Raw genomic sequence first — 25,188 nt, 5'->3', positions numbered from 1 at the left:
CATTGGAGAGAATGCCACTACAGCAGACATCTAGGAATCAACATGTTTACGATGTTCAGACTGTTTCAGTTAAAGTTGATCTATAAATAATACGCACATGCTAATATGCGCACAGCTTGGCTCATTATTCCGGAAGCAATATTAAAACCTCATTGAAAACGAGTGTTTAATTTTGCTGAATTTTTTTTATAAAATAAACTATCCTTTGTTCGGCAAATTCCACTTTATTTGCATTGCAGATCCATTTCCCGTTTTTCCTTACGAAACAATGCGTATCTGTATTGGTCACATCTTACCTATTAGTCTGACAAGAGAATGTTTGAAGCTACACAACCTACGCTCTTTTTGGTAACAGAAAAACAATAGGCTGAATCAACTAATACGACGGTTAATTAATGAAATAATTAATAATGAAATTATTAAAAAGTTAATTAATTAATTACAAGTCTATAAAACATTCTGTTTTATAATAATAACCAGTGTACATAGTTTAATGCAGTATTCCTGAACTCGTTCCTGATTCAAGGCGTTCCCTAGTCGCTGATGGTGACGAATGATGGTAGTGCAGATGAACCCGGCGATAGAATAGCAAAGCAAGATAGTTTAATACACCTTCTCGTCCATAGCCCGAACGCCAACGGCAGGGCACAAAAGGATAAAGTTTCCGGACCTAATCCGATTTAGTCTAATTTCAAGAACAAAAGCGTCGGATGTGGCCAACTTTGTTGCTGTTTGCGATGGAGTTTGCCGAGCGATATTAGAGGGAAAACAACCTTCCTATTAATGAAATGCATTCATGGCCATCCACGGAATAAACTAACTAATTAAGCTTAGCTTCATATAATAATCAGATATGCTTGAGTACATTAAGCACTCATAAAAGCAGTGGTCGTTTCGTGGGGCAAAGAATATGGTCGAATTTGAGATACATGTTTGATTCTTCGCAAATTCTATACGCGGTAAGGATCTCTACTCTTTTTCTGATGCGCTCAAATGGCACAGAATGGTTCACTAAGACGTCTTGATTAGAATGGTACGTAAGATATGCTTGAACAGCTTTTCCTATCAGCACTTATCGAAGCAGGTCAAGATTATCAGATCCTTAACTTTGGGCCTATTTAGTTAAATAACGTCAATGTACCCCATCTGATCTGCGAATAGATTTATATTAAACGCCTGACGCCTTATTCTGGTAAATCGTTGTAATTACTTTTGTTAAAACATAGATATTTTGCCGTGGCTAATCCATAGATATCCGTTTCGCTGCACCAATAAATCGGTTTCCTTGCGAAAAACGTCAAAACTAACCCTAACAGTGCATCAGCTTTAGTGCAAAACTTTAAGTTGGGGCTTAATGCAATACAGTTTTGCCCGTTCTAATTATAATAAATAGTAATTAAATAGATATTTTGTGCAAACTATGAGGTGAACCAACTGCAGGATAAGCTTTCAACAGCATTCTTTTAAGATCAGCTATCCTAAACAATGGAGCAGTGGAGCTGTATGCGACCCCGACTGTTGGGAATAAAATTCTCTTTGGCGATCGTCTTACATTGCTGCCTAATTTGCCTTAGAACGAGGCGGCTCATTAGGGGGCTCCCCAATCCTAAAACGAAATGAGGTGACCATAGCCCCCTAAAGTCACTTTAGCCTGTCTTAACGTGCAACTAGGTTAAGGATCGAGAAGCGATCAACCATGATCAACCGCCCCGAAAGGCAGTGAACATAGTTTCCCCCGCTGGCGCTGATCCTGCAGATTCCTCTGCGTTCTGTCTACGCAGGAGCTTCCTGGAAGCAAGTTCACTTCGCAGCACATTCCCCAATGTTTAGTCATTATCGTTTAGTCAGCATTGAAGTAGTAAAAATAGTCAATGAACATAATATGAAATACATGATCAATTTTAAGTTTACTTTGTAACTCGGTTCGATGTAATGTGAAAAATAAAATCGAAATGTTTTGACAAAGCTCAGTTTAATGGAGTAGAGCTACTAAACTAAAGCTGGAAACGGATTGTTGTAGTCGAACATGAAGAGTCAAGAGGCATTATTTTGTTGGTAAGATCCCCCAAAGAAAAATGCTATAAAGGCAAGTGGATCTTGGCATTAGGTAACTGCTACGTTTCTTGCCATATTGGCAAGGTTTCCATTGTCGCTTAAACCAGGTCAGTTTTTCTATGCTTTGATTAAAGAAAACTCTTATAGGCTAGAGAAGGTCGGTGGGCATGTTATTTTTCAGCTATAGATGTACAATAGAAACAATAAAAATTAAACGACGGTAGCAAGATGAGTTTTGTCATTTAATAACTGTTAGTTGATAATGAAAATTTCGAGTACGTGCAATCAAGAGCTAGAAAGCTAAACTCCTCCACCTTATCTTATCTGTTACCTAGTAAAGCTTGCACAGTTGTGCTGAAAGGTTTATCTCCCCGTTGAGTTCCGGGTTAAATCTTGCCACCATCTCAAACTCCGTGTAATCAATTTCCATTATTTTAAGGATCATTGCCTGATCATCTTCTGGCGGCTGCTGAGCTTCTTCACGCCTACATCGACCTTTGCGCCCTTCATAATGATATTCATCTCACCCAAAATACTCTACATTATGGCCTGCCCCGCAGTGTACAAAGTTTATTCTTATCACTTCAGATCATGGCCGAGTGTCGCGAGTGTGTGCGACGCGTGTATTTGTACTCAACACCGGACGGCAGTATCCGTGGAAGCTCCGATTACATTCCGTAGTATTCGTACTCGAAACATCGCGACGGCCAGGGTCTGTTCGTTAAACTACTTAACCAAAATTAGTACATTTATCGTACTATCCGAGCACCCACGTGCGCACCAACACCAACCACCGTGCGCACAATGACCATAGTGAACCACCGAACAACTGGCTGGTCCCCGTTAAGGTTAACATCCACTTTCGAAAGAGCACAAGGCCTCAAAAATAAATAATGCACAACGAGCGGCGCGCCGTATGTACATGGTTTATGTGTTTGGTTCGTTGCGACCGACACTACAGGGAAGGGTTCGATAGGTGAGGATCGTAGGATCAGTGCGGCTACACAGGTGGAGCGAATTGATTATCATGGTTTGCAGGACGAGGTGTTGGCGAACGACTAAATCTATGGCCCACCAATCATTTACCTTCTCGTCGTTTGTGAATCTAAAAATACCTGCAGTTTCGGTGAAGGTGCTACAGAAAGTACATTCCGCTCGATAAGCTACCGCTTGGCGGATCGATTTTAAAAGTTTGAAGCCCTACCCAACTGTCCAGCTACCGGTTGGGGTGGGAAAAATGTATTGAAATTCAGGCAAAAATTCATGCTCCACGGCCTGCGAACGGAAAGTGGCACAAAAATCGTAGTCCGAGTGCCACGTAAGCTCTTCTTGTGCGCCGTCGGAACTGCAAAACGCCGAGAGCGTACCCAGTTTGGGCCGCCGTTCTAAATGAAGTACGACACGAACACTAGCAGCAGCAACCTGATACAACCGAGCCGCCGCCGCCGCTGCTACCTACGCGACGCCGCCCCTTCAACGCCCATCATCGGCCGGCGTTCAATCGTTGGTTTCGTTTCGAGTCCGACTTCGTACGCCCCGCGGGGTCCGCAGGGCCTGGGCCCCACCGCGAACACTACCGCAGTGCAAGGCCCCATCGCGCGCGCCACACACACACACGCACATGCGGTGTGCACACACATGATACGCGCTGCGCATTTTTCTTTCGCCTGGCCGTCGCGGACCGGGCGCAAACCGGACGCTTTGTTTCGTCACCGGACGCGCCACACTCTCTGTCAACCCGCTCCTCTGATCGCTCTCAGTTGGCAACCAAATGTCCCCCACGGTGACAGTTCTTGCCATCGGACTATCCGCTGGCATCCCCACGGACGGACTCTAGAACTGAGGTGATGCTCCGTGGTTCGGTGTCAGCGAGTGGCGTAACCGTAGCGTTTACTGTTTCCAAGAAGTTACCAATTATGCCAACGTGTCTCGCAACGCGTTGAACACTGTTCGGACGTAGCCGTTGGTCAACGCTGTACGGAGCCGCCCCGAGGCCTTGAGGACACCAACAATTATACAAAGGGTCGTTGGGGGCCGTTTTCCTTAGATGTGCTTTATATGGGGCGGGGAGCTACCATAAAGGTTGCCTTTAGTTTAGCTCATCGTCGCGGTGACTGATGACAAACTGATTTGAGTTTCCGTATTTGTGATTAAACACCATCTGGTATTTTGGTATTTGTGATGAAACATCATCAGCTTAGATTGTTTGTTATGAGACACATGTCATCTGGCCTTACTAGAGAGATCATTCCGAAAATTAGGCATTTATTGCGTAGATTAAAGTCATATTAGTTTGTACTACACTGCTTTTCCTAATGATAGAATCACCCGTTTTTTCAGACTGAGGCTAAGATAAAACGCTGAACCGATTTTTCGGAGATGAAGAATCGATTTATTTAGCAAAAGAAATAATATCCATTGTTTGGTTTTGCGAAAAAAAATTATTTTGACTTGGGGAGCCAAAAAACGATAAAACGGCTGTTTCAAAACGATAGACTCACTTGTAAAAGTCGGTCCTAGTCCAGTTCTACTAACACTAGTTGAATTGTCAAGTAACTGAGTTTATTAATCTCAGTAGTCTCGCATATTTCCTGTAGTTTATTGGCCATTTTGATCAAAAATGGGTCGTGGAACTCAATTAGGAGAAGGCGAAAAGGGAAAATTGAAGCGTACCGTAGTGTTGGGAAGTCAAATCATGAAATAGCCTCATTACTGAAACGATCTCCAAAGGTTATCAATAATTACTTGAAAGATCCATCGAAATATGGGACTCGGAAGTCATCTGGCCAATCTGGCCGGCCAAAATTACTTAACCCTCGCGATAAACAAAGAGTAGTTAAAGCTGCTTCTAACACTACGAAAAGTTGTCGGCGTATTAAGAATGAATTCCACATGAATGTTAGCTATGCTACAATCTGGAGAACTCTTAGTTCCTCTGTAAGCATTGCCAGAGAATCAATGAGAAAAATTCCAGCAATGAAGACCCACCACAAAGCAGCAAGATTGGAATTTGCGAACGAGCATATGTCATGGAAAGACGAATGGAATTATGTAAGCTATCGATACATTGAGCTTTCCAATATTTGAGTTTTTTTTTAATTCAGGTCGTTTGGAGTGACGAAAAGAAATTCAATCTCGATGGGCCTGATGGTTTTTGCCACTACTGGCAAGATTTGAGACGGGAACCTCGTTTTTTTAGAAGACGAAATTATGGCGCAGGTTCCATCATGATATGGGGTGCGTTTAGCAGGCAAGCTAAATGTAATTTAGCAATAGTTCCTTCACGAATGAACAGTGAAGGCTATATAGTCATTCTGGAGAGTAATTTGAAGCCATACCTGCATCGTTTCAACCACCACCCGCTAATTTTCCAGCAGTATAATGCACCTGTCCATGCAAGTAGAGCCACAAAAGCTTACTTGGAACATTTGGGAGTCAATTTAATGACTTGGCCGCCTGTTTTTCCAGACCTCAACCCTATTGAGAATGTTTGGGGAATTCTAATTCGAGAGATCTATGCGGATGGCAAGCAGTATGAAAACATACAGACGCTTGAAGTGGCGATTAGAAATGCTTGGCGTTCCCTGTCGATGAACGTGCTAAAGAACCTATCCGAAAGTATGCCAAAAAGGATATTTCAAGTAATAGATCGTAGTGGAGAGGCCACTGATTATTAAAACATCATAATTGTTATTCATTTTTACTGGGTGGCCCTATTTTCTTGAATAATACATAATGAGTCTATCGTTTTGAAACAGCCGTTTTATCGTTTTTTGGCTCCCCAAGTCAAAATAATTTTTTTTTCGCAAAACCAAACAATGGATATTATTTCTTTTGCTAAATAAATCGATTCTTCATCTCCGAAAAATCGGTTCAGCGTTTTATCTTAGCCTCAGTCTGAAAAAACGGGTGATTCTATCATTAGGAAAAGCAGTGTATAATCAGACACGTTAGGTAGTGCTATAATCTGTAACGTGTAACCTGAAATAATATAGAATCCGATCTGGCTTCTAGTAGATAACTTGCTCTTTTTTATCTAAAGATGATCTTATAAAACTACAGGACTGCAGAAATCGAAGACCGAAACCGAAACCGGTTGCCGAAACCGATTTGAGAAGTGTCTAGAAAACACAAAAGATCCAAGGCCAAGAACTGATAAAATTCTTTGAAATAATGATATTTCAATGGAACAAATGTTTAGTTTCTGTCCAATGCGTGTATGTAACAGTTACTAGTTAATGTATTTAGAAAGTTGTTTTACCATACGCATTGTTGACAACTTATGGTTGGTTTGAGATGTCGAACGAAATTGTTAATAAATTAATTGAAAAAGATAATTTATGTTTGGATCCTCTTTCCCGGGTTTGGTATTGCCGGGAGTTTAATAGAACGTTAATGGATCATTGAAGGTGTGTAATAAATCTTGGACGTAATCGGTCAGCCACACTTCCACCTAATTTCCGATGCATCATTTATTATAATTATACACTCGAAACAATTAGGCGCCAAATGTTATTTTGATTCTGTTTGCTTTCCTTAACGCTGCCCTCTCTGCTGAGCTGAGTGCTTCGAACAATTGTGATCATCTCCAGTTGAAACACCGATTTGGGGGACGAAAAGCATTCATTAGCACAGTTGGATGCTAATAAATCATTGTTGTTTGAAAGGTTTCCAGTTCACGAAGGGTTTTTTTTCTCTCGGCACACTCCCAAGAAAAATTTCGCCCAAATGGAAATGGAAGATCTTGCAGGAGTGACTGGAGTCCCGTAGAAAAGAATGTCCACTGCGTCCACTTAAAAGAATTCCTTTTTGGTCCCTTCTAAATTTGGGAGCAACGATATTCAGCATTTTCTTTCTTCCATTTCTTGCTTAAATACGCACAGCATAATCAGGTGATAAAGTGGCAGGACATTAATTTTAAAATTATACACTTTCCAGCAGTTTACACGCCGTATTTCCTTTCGGTCGATTTTCTTTCAACGCGTTCAACACGCCAAATAAGAATAAAAGGTAGTGTTCCGCGCGCGTTCTTCTATTTTCATATACTTTCCGCACAACTCCCAGTGGCCAGAAGGTGGATAAACTTTTGCAATTAATCGTAATTGTTAATTGTAATTTCCAATCTGTTCATCTGCCTGTCTCGACGGCCGGCATTAACCCACCCCCGTTGGCCAAGGTTCGCAACATGACGCATTTTATAGTATTCGGAAATCACCGACAGTCATCGCCCTGGTGCTTTGTGGACGTGGCGTTAAAGTATCAAGAGAAAAGGAAAAGTCCACTCGGAAGAGGTTCCGTTCAGAAAAGGTTCATTTAATCGAGTTTACGACCCAAAATACTTCCGCAATACTGTGCCGAGCGACTGCGGTTCGATTTTGAACGCGAAAAAGTCTGTAAGAAACATTTGTTCCGCAAAAAAAGTATTCGCCCATCGCCGCAGGACCTTAAGGTCCTGAGACGAAGCTTCGCGCGCTAATGAAGCTTTTAACGAGCTTCACCCACCGTTAGCTGGCACGGAATCGAGGAAAACCTGCCCCACGGCACGGTGGGTCGTTATCAAGTGAAATATTAATTGAAAAAGAGCATTGAAACTTTCTGCATTAACAATATCTCTGCCACCCGCAGATGGATGGCATTGCTGGTGAAGACAGTAGTAAGGATGATGACAATGGTAACTATACCGGTATTTTGGTTAATTAACATACAAGTTGATTCATACAATTACCATACTTATGCTTTATTTGTGTTCAATGTTAGTTAGTGTCCTATTTCTATGCATTTGTTTACGTTCGTACCTCTTTGCTTCCACAATTATTTGATTTATAAATATCACATTGATAATGAAGTTTTGATTTTCATAACTCAATCAATCTAAACACCTTCAATTTAAATAATTCAAAAACAAAATTAAATAAGAAAAAATATAACAAAAAAGCATATTTCATATATTCTGAATAGACACATATGACTGTGTAAATATATTTATCTATTAAAAAAACCTATGAAAACTATAAAACATTCCTTCACTTTTACAATTTTTTTGTACATTTACCTTATTTGGAAACGATTGAAAAGCATTTGTTCAAAAATTAGGCATTGGCATTCTGTGGCTTAGCTCATCCGTAGATCATCCGTCTGCATTGCACCGATTATGTATTCGCTTTCTATCCTCCAAAGGCGTCATTTCGAACCCTGACAGTACGTCAACTTAAGTGCAAAACTTAAAATTGGTTCTAGATCTGTCCGTTCTAATAATAATAAATAAACAAAATAATATAAGTCATTGTTTTTCATAAAACACTTCAGAGTTCCTTCTCTATCGTTGAATCGTCCCACGAGGAACCGTTCAGAGAGACGACTCCAATCAATAAATTATACTAACACTGTATCTCATCGCTCGATAATTAACTGTGCAGTTGGCAGCGATCCAACTCCTTCCCATTGGCATCCGATTATCCCGAAGAACAAACTTTTTTCGCGGACATCAGGGAACGGTTGTTGTTTGCCAAACTAACAGTTGATTGTAAATAGCAGCAGTCAAGATTAAGTGCCTCTGCCGGCCGGGTGCTCCTAACTTTGCTCAATTATTCTTATTTGCAACGAATCATTTGAGGGCCCAAACTTGTTTGGAAAAAAGATAATTGGCTCACTTACTCTTTTCATTCACAGTTCAGAAATCAAGCGGCTCTTGAGATTTTATGATACAGCTTTTTACAAAAAAAAGTGTATTCGAGTACCGAAATGGAATTACTACGAGCAAAATATGTTTTTAAATCCTTAATTTAGTTTAACAACAACAAATTTGTGTATACATTTTTGTTGTGTATACTTTCATATAATGCAGAAAAATACCCACACAAAACCGATCATTTATTTAGTCAAGGACCTTACATAATTAAATATGTTCATCGACATTATAAAAAATAGTCACTTTAACTACCGGTATTACGCAAATAACGCGGAGCAGAAAATCTGTTTGAATGAAGCATAATACATAAGATGTCTCTGTGAGATGGATCTGGGTTCACAACTTTTCGAAGAAAAGCCATGCACTTCGTGCACCACCATGCGTCTCCATCGCTCCGGTATATGTTGACCGCGCCATGAAGAGGAACAGGTTTTATTTACCCTTGTCCGTCACGAAGCATTGGCCACTGTTTGAACAGTTACGATAAGTATTTGTATCTTCATTTGCTTTACAGAAGGTTTTACTTTGAACCAACGTTTGACCATACCGTCTGAACATTTCTTACAGGTATTTTAATGAATTGTACTCTGTTTATAAAATAACTAAACTTTATTAGATACTGTTTTGTACTGACTCAAATTTATCTAATAGTATTGCCTTTATTAAGATCATTTTTACGCTCACCGAAGCGTAAGAGCTACACTCCAAAGAAACTAATTCGATTCGAGTGAATGTCTGCTCCCGTCGATGACCAAAGGTAGTGTAGGTATTTTCTTCATCGAATGAGAAACTTGGAACAATAAAAATATATATCCCGTTTTAAACCTCAGAACAACCTTCCAATCGAACATTCATGGCATAGAATCTGATTTACACCCACCGGGACCGGACCGAGTGTTGCCGATTAATGGTGTGGGTGTATTGCTATGTGTCCTGCCGGTGCACCTTTTCTACCGGCACAACTCAGCGAATGGAGTGAGCCCGTAAAAGCGGAAGGTCCAACGAAGGACGATGGCTTAACCTTTTTTGTACTACAATCTCATCGATGTCCCCGGTCCTCGGGTTCGGTCGATCGGGTATTCCAGCGGGCGGATACATTTTCGGTTATGTTGTTTTGGCGGGGACCGAATAAATATATCACATTTATCAAAATAAGCAATCCGGAGTGCGGTTACCTCCGGTAGTAATACGTGTAAGAGAAAACAAACACATTAACGATATTTGTCTCGGTATTAGTCTTCCGGCAGGGCGACAAGAGTGTTACCGTCCTTCGTTCGCTTATGCTTGGTACTTTGCTGTGTGTTGCCATAAGCTATTCCAATCTGCGTGATTTCATTGCACTAAGCCGATGATCATTACGACTTCTAGACAGTAGTATAGCCACGTATTGTTTCTTCTCTTTCTTTCCTGTACCTTGTTTTGTTTGCAAAGTACCAGTTAGTTTTTTATTGAATGTAGTAAATTGAATTGTATCAAATGTACAAACTTATTATTAAACCTATGCCAAGGATGTGCAGTCAACTTCCCCTGAATTAAACATGAAGAGATTGGCAATTGAAAAACGTAAAGCCAAACAATTCTTGAGAATAGTTCTCCAACCGTATGATCCTCTCCTCCTCATGGCAAATAATTCGTTCGCAGGAACTGCATCAGCCAAACAATGTCACCTCGTACGGGACAGCTACTAATTCATCGACAAACAACTGACCGAATCGCTGCAAACAACGTCGACTGCTCGAGAGGACAGGTTCGATTGTTCCCTCTGACAGGTACTACATAAAAATCACAGCCCCATCGAGTGGCATTCGTTTCGTCGACCCCCTGTTTGCGGGCGTCTGGCCCAAAGACCTGGCTGTGGAAACAGCGCACCGTGACCGTATGCTCGAGCGGTGATTAATCGATAGTAATAAAATATCAATCTACACACTGAGCATGCATCAGAACGAGAGCCACCGATTACGGGTGTAAGTTAAAATAAAGCAACTAACGATAGTGCCAGAGAAAGATGCTGGGGCTAAAGTGGAATGAAAAAAAAAGCGCTGAATCAGACTCGTCCAATACAAAAAAATGGCAGCAACACTAGAAAGCTAAAGCTTTGCTGTGGCGATGATCGACCCGACGAACGGGCAATGCTTAGAGAAAGCATAAATATTGCCAGCCCAAACACAATCCGTTTCGGGGGCGATAAATCTTCTTTTCATTCCGTGTATTTCTGTGTGGCATTTGTGTGTGCCGGGTGGCCACCAACGACCATCCAGATCCGTATCCAGAAGGTGAATTTTTTGGCAACCGACTATCGCCAACGGATATCTCGCTTCGGTGGGCAAGACGAATGTCCGTCCCATTTATTTTTACTTTTTCGTTTCTTTTTGGATTCATTTTAAGCTTTGACGTGGTGGGTCTACGGATTGAATTTAAAAATCCCTTCAATTGGATGAAAACCTGTAAGCCTCAGACGAGTGGCAAACGATTTAAAATTGCGCCTTGTCCACATTTCCATAACAAAAATACGCAAATCAAGAAAGGTTCTAACGGCGTCTTATGTTGCTCATAAAAGTGCCACAAATTTGCTGCAACAAATTTAATTACTACCACCGGAAGTACGGCTATAATTAATTACTTCAAAATTCGTCTACAGTCAGCGCCATCGCGAGCCCTCGAAGTCCTGAACGGTATCGATTCTGGCTCGCGCTCCACGCTCTCCAAACTTCCTTCCAGTCATCGATCATTATTGATGTTACGATCCGGCCGATTAAGCGAGTTCAAATTATCTCCCCCGCGAAACCCGAGTGCCCCCTTCCGAACGGCGACGGAAAACGGCGGACCAGGGACCCTTCGCCGACTCCCAGGCCGCCCCAGGAAAAGATACTCTCTGTCGCCGGCGCTGGTCAAGTTGTAAAACTCAAATGACTAGGACTAATTATTTCTGAATCCCCGCCCGACTTTCGGTCACGGCCGTAAGCCCAATTCTCAACTCCCAGCCCATCGCCCATCGCCGCCTCTCTTAATTCCGTCTGACTGTAAGGAGCGAGATGCGACCAGAATGTACGACAAGAAAATTCAATAATCGAAATTAATGTCGCAGAACGCAATCGGAGGGGATTTTCTGGCAGATCAATAAAAATCAATAAGTCCAAGCCGTGCGGTGTCGTCGTCGTCGGTGATGTCGTTTTTTCTCAGGTTGCTCTCTGCTTCCCGGCTTCCCGGCCCACGGGTTCGGCGGGGTTGGGCCGTTTCGTCATCCCGCCTTCTCGGACTTTGTTTCTCGGGATCCTGCTTCCGTTCTGTTCTGTTGCCCGGAGCAGATTTGGAAGGTGGAGACAGGATTAAAGACGACAGTTTGGTTTTTGTCTCCGAGAGAAGCTTCTTTGAAGGTGCACCGGAGCACTAAGGGAAAATGGGCCGGCTACTAGTTGGTCAAAGAATGTTTCAGAATTTCAATGGTCTACTGATACTCAGATCGTTAGGAAACATCAGCAAATCAGTAGGAAACACTACTATCGTCAGGCATTTGGACAATCCACGAAAAGCACAGAATTAGTCCAAGAACAACCAAATAAAATAAATAGGATTGAATAACAAAAGAGCTTAGCTCCTGAGAATATTTATGAAACACAAAATTAAACAAATGGAAAAACCTACAGTTAACCGATCGAATTATATTTGCAACATTGTGTCCCATTTTTGGCCACCAATCGCCGTCAGCGTCGCGGAGGGTTTGGCACTGGTTTTTCCGTACCATGAAAACCCACGCGGCCTGAGACTGTTTCCGGTTTTATGGAACCCCTCGCGGCTTACCGATGACGACGACGATCGTGCCTGGCCTTATCGATTATCATTGTCGAGAGCTGCTGTCGTCCCGGTCGTCTGGGTAATGCTCGCCGACAAGGTACGCGACGAAAGTCGACAATGCGAGTGAAATTAATGAATTCTACATTAATCGGAAATCGGAAATCAGTGCTGTAGCAGCGGCAGAGGGTGCGAATTGGTGCAGAAAATATTCGACAATGACGGTAGCGCGTTCCGGCGATGCGCAACACGTCCCGACAATTTGGGGCCCCGAGTGATGTGGTTGTGCCTCCTGCCCTGAACGTGTCTCAACGCAGGGCTCGTTGTCCAAGATCAGAAGACTGCTTCCCTTCGGTCCCTTCGTAGAACGCAGGCAAGGTCTAGGCTGGACAGCATCCTCCAATCGATATCTTCTTCCTGGAATCTCGTGCCGAATCCACGCTCAAGCACCGAACGAACACCGTTGTTGGGGTATCGAAAGACTCCACTGGAGAAGCTTCTTTCGGTGGGGCAAACGTTAATCTTTGAATGCTCTCAACTCAACCGCCAGAGAACCGGAACGAGACAGGTAGAGCGAAATAATGGAAATGCGGCTTCCATTCGCCATAGGGTTTTTTTTCTAGGAGAAGCGCAGAGAAGACTTTGGCAAAAGTTAGTCCCACTGCTTCCGTCGCAGCACATTTGCAACCCGGGAAAGGAGAAACGGCCATAGACACGTGAAATTCCTGCCCCCGGCACTTCCGTTCCAGTGTGGAACGTACAGAACACTGGCATCCAGCAAGTCGGCCGTCGTCGATATTTGGCGGAAGCGGACGCTTTAATAAGAAAACTTTGAAAATGGCGCTATGCGAACCGGCGGATTGCTGGCGCTGACACATGTGGCAACGGCGACAGAATTATAATTGCATATTTGTACCGCTCACGAACCATTCGCCGGGAGTTGTTTGAAAGTTTTTGTTCATTAAACCGTAAATATGATTTCCGAAAGGCGGAAGAAATTGACAGCGCATTAGCCTTGTCGTCGACAAACAGTGAGGGAAGAAGAGACGGACTCTCGGAGAGGCTTAAAAGCAACTGCACGCTGTACGAAAACATGACGCAATGGTGAAATAGATGATGGTAATGGGGTTTTTAGCTAATATGCTAGCAATTTTCTTCACACTTGTTTCACGTTGGTAAGTAATATGGATTATGGTAATTTAAAGCAGGCAAAGACCGCTCGACGGTTGTAGCCGGATAAGTAAGTAAGTAAGTAAGTAAGTAATATGGAAGTAATTTGCACATTTTGCCATCGTTTTGTTGATAAAACATGTTTGTGTTGTTTCAGTTATCAGCTTTACTTGCAATAAAAAGATCTTAAGTATTCGCCTTTTTTGTCAGCACACAAGGGCTGGATAAACACGCTGTACACAGCTACTAATAATTAAATGACCACCCGTGATGAACGGGAGCTTTCGCTATGCTATCATTAACCCGAAAGGCCTTTTAAGCGCCACTTCAAAGTCAATAAAGCATGGAAAGTTTAGTGGTATCGTGTGTTGGTTCAATATATAAAGCAAACTACTAATAATTAATGGGCCCTTCTGACACCTGCTCCAATTTGGGTGATACAATGTACCAGCTCTGCGGTTTCCACGGTCCACTTGACCACCTATAACGTGTCCAGCACGAGGACACCCACCAGCGGCAGCACATGGAATGGAAATGGAAAACCAAGGTGCCGTTGTTCTCATTTGGATGTTCTACTTTTTAACCACCATCCATGCCATCGCACCGCAACAAACTGGACGGCATATGGCCAACGGGGCCGGCTAAAACTAAATACCAGCAACTTTTTTTTTCCTTCGGCCGACCAAAGCCGAGCTAGTTTGCAGCCTAACCTGGCGATGGGGCAAGTGTCGGGGCCATGGCAGGTTGCTGATGATGGGGAAGGGTTCCGAGCTTGTGCCCGTTATTGATCGTCAGGTTGACCTGTGCCAAACGAACGAATACCAGCACGATAAGCTCTTCACGAAGGCTTGTCGGCCAGACCGTAGTGTAGAAACGAGAAACCCCGTACGGAGTGGCCTGGAGCTGTCGCTATGTACAGCAACTCAATAACACTGAAGCAGTAGCAGGAAAATAATGACAAAGTCGTTAGGATGCGATTACGTGGGCAAGGACATTTAAACGCTTTGTCTGCAGATGGGGTTGAGAAATTAGCCGAGTAGAATAAATGCTTGAGGTACGTACACGATGGAGCCGTGAGGTTCCAGAAGATTCTAGAAGATCCCAGCCCGAAAGGTGTTCGCTGTGGAAATGGCAAGGCTTTCAACTGGGACACCCAAATACCAGGCTGTGCACTGTGCAATAAGTTTTACGGTTCGATAAGAGAAGCACAATTTTATGGTTTGAAATACATTTTATTATTCAGTATAGTCACACTGAACATCAATACACTTGTTCCAATGAGACTCTATCCAACTTATAAATTCCAGCAGTGAAGTGAAAATCTGGAAAGCCTGGAAGCAGATGGAAGTCGCTAAGGGTCGCCAAATCTGGTGAATACGGTGAATTGTCGAACAATTCAAGCTTTAATTCATGTATTTTTGCCAGTGGCAAAATTCTCTTGTGACACGATGCATTCACCTGGTCTTTTTTCATGATTTTTTTCCTTCGACTGTTCTAAAAGCTTACAATAATATTCAAAATTTATTGTTCACCATTTTGAATGACATTCGTACAAAATTAACGTGGATCGTCTTCAAAGTTTGCACGACCACGTTTAAATTCATCAACCCATCTTTTTACTGTACTAATTAAAGGCAAAGGGTTCTTATACACTTTCGTCCTTAAATTTTCTTTGCCTTCTTTCCTTCCCTCCCTAACCTTCCAAAAAAAAAAAATTCAATAAATGTACGATACTTAATTTGTTCCATTGTATAAAAATACTGTAATACGTCGATATTAAATGGCTTGAAATGAAACTTCACCAACGTTCATATGAAGAGTGTACAAACATAACAAAATAAATGTAGACTAGTAGCAGCACCTATGTTAAATTTTAAAGATTTTTCTAATGATACTAAAGGCATTTGGAACACTTTATCATTTCCATGAGTTGAGCTTCAGATTATAAACAACAGATATGATTGATTTCGTCATTGGAAAGAAAGCCTATATAACAATCGAACATGGCCAACGGCGAATGTAGCTCAAAACGTCTGTAATCCACAAAACTTGGATTCGACTTCCAACGTCCTGGTCAATCTTTTTTTGCAGCAATAAAAGTCCAAGACGTTTCGGTTGTTATTCCCGCATCGAAACTGCCGAAACAGAGAGGCAGAGTTTTTGACACGCTACTTTTGCCGTCTTCATCATTATCTTTCTCGACCGGGGTGACCTTCGAATATTCGAGCCGTGGCCGCCGCGGGGACCCCAGCCGCGGGGCCACCAATATGGCAGACCGCGCCGTCAGGGTTGCCGTCGGTTTTACGCACTCTAATCAATAAATCACACACAGCCGCTAGCTTCTCTGTCGCTCCAGTGCTCCGGCAAGCGCCAGACGCCTACTCTAATGAGAGTTGGCGCTGAAACGCCTGCTCCGATCATTTTGACAGTTTCCCGCCCAAGTCGAAGGACTTTTGCCCACCAAACAGCTCCCACAGCAAAAAGGGCTCTTGGCGTCGCAAAATACTCCCAAACAACGGGCATGTTCACCGGTCTGCTGCGAAAAGCTTCGCCGAATGGGGGAAAACCAATTGGAAAATTGCCTGCCAGTGCATCTTGCAGCGCAACTGCAGTCAACCATTTGCAACTGGCCGCGGCCGGCGATGTGTGTCCGTGTGCGCACCGAAGCCGAAACCGTGCCGCGAAAAGAGTGCGAAATTAGGGTGGAAAGCGAACGGTGGGAAAAATTCGCACCAACACCAACGCACACACACTCGTGGGCCACAGGACTACGTGTTTGTGTTCGGTGCGATCTGGACACACTCCGGTTATGCGGCATTATTATGCGCCAGGGGCTGGTATTGGTTCTTTCGCCCCGACCAAATCATCCTAATCGATAGCTAGAAATTGTTTTTAACGGGCCCGCTTTTTCGCGTTTATCACCAACAAATCGCTGGCCGAATTAGAGTAGCCCCCCGGAAGCTTCCGTGTAAAAAATGAAGCCCGAAAAGGCGAAGCTCACAGATAAGATAAAGCCCCACCATATCCGGCCACAACGGCGCTGCGTGCGTGCGTGGCTGGCGATACCTATTGGCGATACTGGTTAGTAGAGGAAACGATTGAGCTAGTGTAGCGTGATAAAATAAAGAGCAACCTTTGCTGTCGATGATTCGTTGGGCCGTGTTGGCGTTGTAAAAGTAACACAATAGGTCCGTAGCCCAGCTAACCCGCCGAGTCTCAGGGTCAAGCGGACGCGAACACCGAATGGCCGCGTACCGAAAAAAGATGGTAAGAACCGTTCGAGCAAGCAAAGTCGGAGCGCAGCGAACGAGGCGAACGGCGAACCATCATCAAACGTGGCACGCGGCGTGGCGTCGATTCTGCCGCTGCTGGTTGCGCCTCTCTACTATGTAATAAAACCGAAACAACGTCAGCGTCAACGTCAGCTCCGTGGCAGCGGATCGGCAGGCGGGCGGTCGGTATGATGCCGGGGTGCCGGCGGTGTCTCCTAGTACATAAGCCGGAGCGCATACCTCGCATAGTACTCCGTCGACGACGACGAGGGTTGACGTGGACGGCGGCGCGCGCTCGCCGCCGAAGTACATAAGCCACGCCGCGGTCCGTCCGAAACGGACCGAACACATACACACCAAACGCTCGACACGGCATTCGCAACCCGGCGGGGTCTTATGTAGCGCACGGGGCGACGTGGCCACCGCATACCACCCCCGCGACCCTTCACACGGTTGTTGCCGCATCCCTCTCACACTCGCTCTCTCTCAGTCTCTCTCGAGAATCACACTGCAAACGAAGGAGACGCGCCACTTTTGGCCGACGTTGTTCGAGTTATTTTGGTTTGTAGCGAAAAATGGGCGACTTTTCCTCCGCTTTTTGTGTGTCTTTTTTGGGGCCGATCGAGCACTCCGGCTCCGGCGATGATCCGCCAGAAGGTGGACGAGAACACTGCGCTCATTCCGACTCCCGGGGCAACGGTGAGCCGGAAAGGATGATCACGCACAAAAGGGCTCGCTTCGCTGCAAAATCGTTTGAGACAAAACAGTATTTCATAAATCGAATCAAACCGAAATGTGAAATGCGCGTAATCTTCGCGTCGACGAGACGAGTATGCTGCACGTAGGCATCTCGCCGGATCGAGAGCGGATGTGGATGAGCGAGCGAGCGAGCGAGCACAGCGTTCGTTCTCACTTTCTCCCGCTCACGATCGCCGCTCTTTGTTCTCACTGTCCGCGCCATCGCCTTCCAAATCTCTTTCCCGACCGACCGTTCTTTATTTCTTGTCATAAACGAATTGTTTTGGAAAAACTCATCAGCGGGCCACGTAAATCATAAGCGATCATTCTGCGCAGTGACCCTTCGCTCGGTGGCCCCTTCTGCCCAAATCCTACGCTCCCGATCGTGATCGCTCTCTCCGATGAGAGCACTGATCATATATTGTTGTTGAGTTTTTGCCATTTCAGTCCTGCGATCGCAATCACCGAACTCCGGCGAGTCCTCCACGCGACGCGTTGCGAATGTCGACGTGGGCTCGCCAAACGTCAAACGGCGATCTCGCGTTTGGCATATACACCGTAGCAGCTACAGAAAAAAACACGCTTATTACTGGCTGATTGGGACCGTTTTCCGGATTTTCTCGGCCCAGAATCGCTCCCTTTTTTTGTGCATCGCTTTCACATCGATCGTACCATTGGTTGGGCTACTTGTAAGATCGCTCTCTCTTTCTCTGTCGAGCACGAGAATGAGAGCAATTGTGAGAGATTTCGAACGAGAACTCGCACAAACCCTGGATGGTGGAAGCAATTATGGGACAACGTTGTTTACCCTAATAAACAGACGATACTCCGCGACAATCGGCCAGTGTTGATGGGTAAGCAAAAACGTTATAAATAAGATCGTAATACACGTCTGCGTCATCGACGAATGTTCGAGAAAGATAGGGAAAGAGAAACAGAGAGAGAGTGAGAGAGAGAGAGCGCCAGAGAAGGCTTCGAAAACGCGCTGGCGGCAGCGGCAGCATATGGGACGAGATAGGCTGAGCCACCCAAGAGAGCGAAGCGCAGGAAGCCCCGGACCACGAATAAATGTATACAAGATAAGAAGTTTACCACCGCGGCCCGGGGGATTTCAAGACGCTTCGAGTTCGGACCGATTGGGGTCATTTCGGGATCGGCAATCATCGACAGCCACATACAGCGGCCACTTATGCTCCAAACGGTGCTCACGATGGCAGGAAAGGAGGCTTTCGAGTGAGCAAACAACTGAACGCAGATATGAATATGCCGCGCCAACATAAGCTGAGCAGCCGGACACTTCCCTTAAAGCGGGGTACATTCCGCACGGCTGCGGATGTGCGTATCCCGTGATCGCCAACCAGCCGCGTTGGTGTGCGTGTAGGACTTGTCGGTGCCATTCGCGGCGGCCGCTGCTCACGTGGGGGCTGCTCCGGTTGCCTCGGAGGGCAAGTACTACAATTTGCCTTTGCTTTTGGACTTTGGAACCACCATTTGGGGTTGGTGACGGGCTCGACGGCGCGCACGATCGGAAGTGGCCGTCAACCAAACGGCGGAGACGCCAAGCCGTGCGTTTGTCAAACAGACTAGAAAGTCCGCCAAGGGGTTGAAAGATGACGATCGTAAGCTGGAAACTTGCTCGGCAGCATTTTCCTTCGCTTCTTCTTCCTGCACGTTCCTTTTTCGCTCCTGGCAAGACTACGATCTCTCTCTCTCTCTCTCGCTCTCGCTCTCTGTCTCTTTGCGGTCTGTGCTCTTCGGATACGGAGCTACGCGTCTTGCGTTCCAAGATATCGTTCCTTCCTCTTTGACTCCGGTCCGTTGCTCCCGACGCAAACATTAGATACGGAACGGTGGAACGGGGTCTTATATAAACGGACGCACACACACATGCGCAGGTGCCCCTTATGCACACAGCATAATACACACACACACACCTACTCGGCACCCGGATTTATGCACTCGGCATTTCCGTGCGTGAGTGAGGCTGCTGCTGCTGTCGATCGACCCTTGGCGCATTATTTATTACGTCTTGGCGCGCTCTTTCGACCTTTTTGTGGCTGGCAGGGCCAAAAACGCTGTACCCAGAGGCTATGTACTGGAGGCTCCCTTTCGGTGCCTGCTTCGTTTGCTGGGCTGGCTGGCGGCCGACGATCGAAGGCGTCTGCGATCTCTCCGGCCACCACCACAACACGGTGCATCTGGCGCGGTTGCACTCTGACGATGGTACAAGAAATGATGAGTTTTCTTGCGGCCACTCGCTTTCCAAGCAGCCATGGTGGAGCGCCTGTGTGTGCGGCAACAGGGCGCAGGATGCCCGCGTCAAGGATGTTGATTTGCTGAAGCGTAATTGGGCGGACAGGGTGGCTCTATCTGCTGATGGGCCTACGCGAGCAATTAACCAGCGTAATGGCTTTCGGACACCGTAACATGTGCTGGTAGTTGCCTCTCTTAGAATCATGAAGTATATGTAGGATTTAAAATCAGCGAATCTACGTTTCGGGCACTTGACTTGCCCGAAACGTAGATTCGCTGATGCACGCAATATTACTTATCTAAATCCCAGAACCCCAAAATACACATTTTCTCAATCCATGATTACATAAGGTTGTGATGCTGTTGTTTTGCTGTTGTTGTTTAAAAGAATAACGTATTTATCGATATAATTGTAGGGTTGTCTTGATAGCAATGATAGCAGCAAGCAGTGTTTGTAGTTTGAATTGCACATAAAAAAGGATGGCGTGTCCAAAGTTGAGTTCCTAACCAAACGATTACAAGCTAGAAAGCAGGAACAGCACATCTCCAATGAATGCTGTGACCTCACGATGCGTAATAGTTCGCAAACGAAGCACATGCCCTTCAGGGCACCCAACCAAGATGGGTCCTGACCGAGCGGGCGCTGCTCCAATGATACGCAAATTACGCGTACAAACATTTACGACGCGAAGCAACCTCCAGCATCGTCATTCCTTGGGGCCACCGTCGGTGAAATGCGCCTCCAGAAGCCTGTGGTGCGCAAAAAAGGCAAACTAAAGAGGGCTTCCGCGACGATGGTGGTACCTTCGGAGGCGCAATCATCGCCATTAACTTTCTGACCGCCGTCTCTCTCGCTTTCTAGTGCAAGCAAAAAGCAAGCACATCAGCCCGCTGGAGAGCTGGGCGCATCTTTGCGCTGCACTTTGCTTGCGAACCTAGTGGCGAACCAATGTGACGGACGTCGCAAAAAGCATCCCCCACAGAAACGGGACTCATCTTTTCCTCGCGGGAGCAGATCTAACGTCGACATTCGGTTCGCTCGGCGGGCAAAGGAATCGGTTTTGGGGTCGACGTCGCAGCTGCAACGCAAGGGCGCAAGATTTCCAAGCATCGTACAAGCAGAACAAATTGCGCAGTTGGGCAAGCTTCGCACACACGGTGGCGGCCGGATCCGCAAACACCCATACACACGCGCCCACGGGCACCACGGAGAACCGGACGATAGCGAACGAGACACGGGTCACGCGCGGGAATCGGCGGATGGCCGGGAAGGTTAGCCACTCTTGCCAGTAGTGGTGCTGGTGACGCTGCCCGTGATGACGACGATGAGAAGGCCTACCGGACGCTCGGGAAACAGGATTTTGCATGCTGCTACTGCAACCTCGCGTGGCAGACGGATTAGCTCACCGCGCGGAATCGGCGCTGGTCGGTAGGCAGGACCGACATCTTGTGGTTCTATTTTCATCGCCGATGGAGCTCCCCAAGTCGGCGGGTGTTAGCTTTTGGAAGAACATTTGGTTTTCCATCTTTCCGCTTTTCGGATGGACCGCACACCTAACTGCGATTGTTTTAGTAATGTTTGCGTAAACAACGGGCGAGTATAAGGTGAAGCTGGTTTCGCGAAAGCAGCGATTTTCAATTGCCAAATTGACCTTATACATTGAACATCAACGATTGGGAATTTTAATTATTGAAATGATTCGAATTGTTCAAGAAAACTTATTATGTTACTCTGACCACTTAGATTTTAAAATGAATTTTATGCGATTTTAATAAAGTGAGATATAAGAATAACGATAGAAGAAACACGAGATCGAATAAAAACTAGCTTCTTATTGAAAATATTTATAACCTTGTGGATGTTCTTCTTGATGGTTGCTCAAACAAATGCCAAATGAGTCCTAAAGTCAAAGCCATTCCGAAGAAGAATAAGCTGGCATCCATTAACTAACATCATTGATTTCTGTACCACTTAGCGTGTCGTCCAAAGAAATGTCATTTACTGTGCTACGTGGACAATTCTAACTCATTCTCTCGCATGCTCAACTGTTCCAAACGATGCTGATATTGCACGTTTCGAGCTACATTGGAGCTCAGCTTATGCGTGCCGTTTCTACTGTCGATTGACTGTACGTGATCTATTCACGATGTCCCATCCTCGATGGCCACTCAGCCATTCGCCACGAAGCGAACAACAACGAAACACTCCCAAAAGAACCCATCGCTGTGACAACGTAACGAAAGTCTAATTAAAAAATCTTTAACAACGCACTGTCCGCCCGGAGGGGGGATAGAAAAAGTTTCAACAGGTTTCCGGCCAGGAAGCTACCAGGGACCGTCGTCAGGATAGGAAGAGCAGCAGCTTCTTAGGTCAATATTTCCGTGTCTTTCGGTTGGAGTTGGGGCCAAGAAAAAAAAACAATTTGAAACTTCGCTACCAGCCACACCTTCCGGCTGTGGTGGCCATCGGTGCAGTCGTACAGTTGTCGCTTCCGTTCAAGGTGCTCCGGAGCATCTTAAGCAGAGGACCATGGACGAAGAAGCATTAGTGTGGCGCGTTCGCTGCCCACGAACGGGGAAAGCTGGGGAAATTGGCGTAGATCTACGGCAGCGAAGCAAATAATTAAAATTTCCTGACCTTGCCCGGGAAAACTCAATTAAAGGAGCTACCAGGGCGCTTCCAGTTTGCAGGGGTCGCGCCATCACGGAAGCAGCCGAAAAAAAGGGTTGACGGTTCGGGTGGATAATTTCTCGCCGTCTCGATACTTCCGGACACTGCCGAGGAGAGGATAGAGCGACGGATTTCCGCCAAATAACTCTATTGGGCCGCCAGAGACGTTCGATGTTCCTATGGTAATGGCATTGTGCTACACAGACCTTGCGTCCTCGATGAGAGAAGAATCGATATTTAAGCCTTTGTCGAAATTGTTGAAAAGAAATAGCAAGCAACCCAAAATTAAGTGGAATTATAATTACAAAAATTTCGAAGCACATAACGCTGACATGATACCCACATTACACGGAAACAAACAATAAACTAGAGAACAAATAAAAAGTCGAAAAAGGCAAAATCAATAAATATCGTAATAAAAGTTTGAAAGTAGATTGAGCTTTTTTTTGGATAGCTTATTTGATGACCGCAGCATAAGTCATTTTTCTTCTACACTGCTTTTCATAATGATAGCCTCACCCGTTTTTTCAGACTGAGGCTAAGATGAAACGCTGAACCTATTTTTTGTAGATGAGGAATCAATTAGTTTTGCAACAGAATTAATACCTATTGTTTGGTTTTCCGAAACAAAAATTATTTTGACTTAGGGAGCCAAAAACGATAAAACGGCTGATAGCCTCACTTGTAAAAGCTAGGACTGACTTTTACAAGTGAGGCTATTAGGATACAGTCCTACTAACAGTAGTTGAACTGTCAATTAACTGAGTTTTTTAATCTCAGCAGTCTTGCACAGTATCGTGTAAGATTTTGTAAATTTATCTTAATGATTAATATTTTGTTGACTTTTACTTCGTTATTTCGTTATTTGCTTTATTGCGCAAAATGTTTGCTTTGTTGGTTCGGTTCAAGTTCGAGAACGGGGTGGTTAATTCGTAAAATGGGATGAGTCGATCGGTTGCTAAGCAATCGCTAAGCATAGCACTTGAAGGGTGCTTCGGTATAATTCTATTTTGTTTCACAATCGAAATACGAGTGAACTGGGAAGTGCGCAAGGAAATCATTTTGCCGAAATCAATTTCCGATCACGCAAAATCCAGCCAACGTCACCGGAAGCACGAAGTGGTTAACGAGCGAGTCCAAGGGTTGCGTGGCCTGCGTCAGTGAACCGGCGAATCCCCGGATCTAAGGTTAAGGGACTCCTTCGGACGCCGGTCTGTCCATCCGGAGTCCGGTGGCCAGTGGAGGGCGCGAGGTCATCAGATAGTGGGCGCGTTGGCAGGCAAGACAAAGGTGCGGATCCCGCGTCCGGACGTCCCAGAACCTCACGTGCGCCGTGTGTCCGGTCCTAGACAAATAGATTTGACTTCGCCTCCCCCGAGGAGGGCCCCATACGGGTAACGTCCGGGGCCATAAGTCCGGCACCCACAAAAATCACGTATAATGTGAGCATTACCTTGGCCATGTCCGAGCCGGGGTGGGGAACGACCATTACCGCCACCCTTCGCAGCCCTTCGCGCGGGCGCCACGGAAAAGTCTTATAAATCAGAGGGCCGGTGTTTGTCGAGCTGGCCGCCCAACACCCAAATCAAATCCCCCGAAAACCCCGATCTGACCGTAGATCGGCCATGGCCGGGCCGTCGTCCGGTTGGGTGCGGTGCGCTGAAAGCTAACCCTTATCCTGCGGGGTCCTGGGAGCCCGTCGACGGACGGACCTGTAACAAGTGGCGAATGAATTTGAAAGTCAACCAAGCGGAGATAATTTATGTGGGTTTATGATAACTTTATTTAACTTTGGACACAAAACAAAACTAAGCTATTATGGCCAAGCTTCGTCGCTGGATGGTGGCACCCACAAGCCGGGCGTAAAGATGAGGTTTTATGAGTTTTTTCTCCGATTTTTTTTGCCCTGCTCGCTCGCTCCGGCTGCCTATTTGCATTCGTTTTCTTTTTTTCCGTTTCCGGTACCGTGTTGTTGATCCACATATGATGCCTTATGGCGTGGACCTGACCAAACGGAGGACGCAGGACGAAAAAAGAAAGACCAAACCTGATCCTTTTTATAATCCAGAAAGAACGGATAGAATAACAGCATACTTAAGGCACACCGTGGCAGGCACACAGCTGCATTGGTTTGTATGACAATTTTTCCCAGTGTTTGGCCAAACGACCTGAGAGCCCGGTGAAAGAAAGCGGAACGAGAGCAAAATTATATGCATGTTTACTGCGCGATTTGGTTCTGGTTGAGTATTTCGCCGCCGGATGGCCCACAGACCAGACCCGGACCACCGACTGATGCCGCGGTGTGGGAACCACACATATCTCTCGGGTCGGTCTCGGGCTCGGGCTCCAATGGGACGTGAAAGTACCGGTCCCCATGATGTATGCCTCCCGGGAACAGGGTCATCGTCATCGGGCTGGGACGAAAATAAAAAAATGACACAAAACTCGTTTCCGAAAAGGTGGAAACATATTACATTAACATTTTTGCCAACCGATCGGTGGCGTCTCGCGATCGCGGAGGGGCAATGGGTCGACGTAGGTCGTATTATTCT

The sequence above is a fragment of the Anopheles cruzii genome, chromosome 3, assembly GCF_943734635.1.
Source record: "Anopheles cruzii chromosome 3, idAnoCruzAS_RS32_06, whole genome shotgun sequence".
Taxonomy (NCBI): domain Eukaryota; kingdom Metazoa; phylum Arthropoda; class Insecta; order Diptera; family Culicidae; genus Anopheles; species Anopheles cruzii.
The sequence above is the reverse complement of the archived record's forward strand: the minus strand, read 5'-3'. Positions refer to the sequence as shown.